The sequence below is a fragment of the Athene cunicularia genome (genome assembly GCF_003259725.1).
Source record: "Athene cunicularia isolate RWA chromosome 1 unlocalized genomic scaffold, athCun1 chr1_part1, whole genome shotgun sequence".
NCBI lineage: Eukaryota > Metazoa > Chordata > Aves > Strigiformes > Strigidae > Athene > Athene cunicularia.
The window spans coordinates 10,407,219-10,409,669 of record NW_020799091.1 but is presented as its reverse complement, the minus strand read 5'-3'; positions in this window follow the sequence as shown (position 1 = coordinate 10,409,669).

Here is a 2,451-nt window from a genome sequence, read left to right as displayed (position 1 = left end):
GGGCCCTAAACTTGTCATCAAAACTCCTACTAAAAAAACACCCAGTGCTCCCAATAAGAGAAACAAAACATGGACCTAAAATATTCTCTTTATTCTGAAAGTTACTGACAACACAGAGAGGAAGAAAAGCAGCGGGGTACAGCTGCTTTTAGAGGCACATCATCTTCTACTGGAATAAACATTTTTACTCCCTGTGTAATGCAGTTTGTCTCACAAGTTTTAAATCTCACAACGTGGCTAAGAGCTATTGAATGGTGTTACAAGGCAAAAAGCATGCAGAGGAGCTAGCTGCAACTCTCCGGCACAGGGAGGACTATCAATATCCTAGTGATGGAAAGAGATGGGCCAGACAAAAGATATGACCCAACCTGAATCTCCACTTTGCCATTTTACTTTCTGGAGTATTTAAAAAAAGACAGATGGATGGAGCTGTTTCTAGAGAGTGCAGTGATGAAGAGGCTGAAGATGGTCTCTTTTCCTTAAGACGGAAATTGGAATTTAACCCACCTTTTGAAAACAGCAGAATACAGCAGGAGCAGTGCCACTAAAACAAGTAGAACTGAGCTGGGCAGTTGCAGAAACACATCTTTAAACAGCAAGATACAGCTGAAAAGCTCAAACGTGCTGAGACTGTGGCCAATTTTTAGATAGCAACTCACACAACAGATAGGCTATTTATCATGTGCTGATGTTTTCTCAACAGTTTTTAAATGTTAAATAGATCTTGAACCAATTCATGTTGCTCTGACAATTTTACGAGAACAAAAATTAAAATAATACAATCATAACTACTCTCCAAAAAGTTTGCTGAGGGTTTAGCATCAGACCACATCTATTGCACTAAGGGTTTTCAGATGGTGACATGCAACTGTTCCTGAAACATTCAGTCACTAATGCTGCTGTAGTTCACAAAACTGACTTTATTTAATTAACCAAGAATTGATACATATTTTATCGAGTACTTTAGAAGACAATGAGAGATTCACTGCTGCAAGTCATACTTTTAAATACAAAAGGGAAATTAGTAAAAAGTTAGGTACATGTCCAACATGAAACACAAACATTTTGCTTTCAGGAGCTTCAAGTTTTAAAGACTGAGAACTCTACTTACATCAAAGGGTTCAAACACATCTGTATCACAAAATCTTTCTATTGCACTATAGCTCCTTGTTCAAAACGCACAATGTGCATCTGCATTATCCACATATAAAGGACCATCAGCATGGTCAGACAGAAACAGTCTAGAAAAGGTCAGAGGGGTTGTAGGCTGTAGAAGTAGGGCAGTAAAACTGAGGCGTCTGGAGGACCAGTATCCAACACAAGCCCCGTTTCTCGCTGGCAATGCAACAGACATTAGGACTGCAGCTGTGCTACTGTCCTATGAAGAGGTAGCATAATACTATGGCTTTAAAGACTTTCTTTTAAATAAGGCTTGTCTGAGCTGAAAGCCACATAACAACTGAAGAGTTCTTATAATACTAGCCCAAAGTATAGTATGGCAGCACTGTGGGATTCATTTGTTTAACAACAGCTGCCAAATCCAAGTAGGTGCACTATCTCTTTGAAATCTGCTGCAGCACATCATAAATGGTTCTGGGCAAAGGTGGTAACACCAATTACTTCTTTTTCCCCCTCATCCTCAGCCATATGGAGAATGCTGACAGTCGAGAATACAACAGCAGGTAACACTTGTGAACTGGAAAATGGAAGTCCTGCCTAGCTATTAAAGAGGTCCTACTTTGTCTAAAAAGACAACCTGGAAGAGGTGACTGGCAAAATATTTCAGTTACATGGACAATATAGCAAAACAAATATAACATTTGTGAAAGATACACACTGCTATAAGCACACTGGTGCTTAAACCCCTACCCACCTCACCTTGTATCTAAAATTCAAGACAAAGGCAATTTTAATGCTCATTGAAGGTAGAGGTCCTGGGCAGGGGGGATGACATTAAAGCTGAATGCTACTCTCCCAAAACAGTCCAGTAACAAACCAGGTCAGTTTCCCAATTTACAAACACTCCCCCTTTTGTCAGCTCCAATACACTTCAGTATCTTATTGTTAATTAAAATTTAAGTCACAGGGTGTGTGGGGAGAACAACCTTTCATTGCATTTACATCTACCTCACCTTGGCTATCAGGTGCTTGGCTCTGCTGAGGCACTCAGATGCTACTGTAATAGAAATAACACTATTCTCAAGTGGGGTTTGAAAACCAGCACAATTAATACTGTGTTTGATACTACAAACATGTCAAAACAAATTCCACACATACAAACATTACAAAACAGCTTCTACAAGCCATTATAAAAATGGATCCAACTTCACTGATCTTCAGTCCAAACTCCAAGGCGGATTTGTTAGTTACTAAGACCAAAACAACTGAGAAATAGAAATTAAACTTTTAGCTTACGTATCATTACATTTGGTAAAAAAAAAAAAAAAAAAA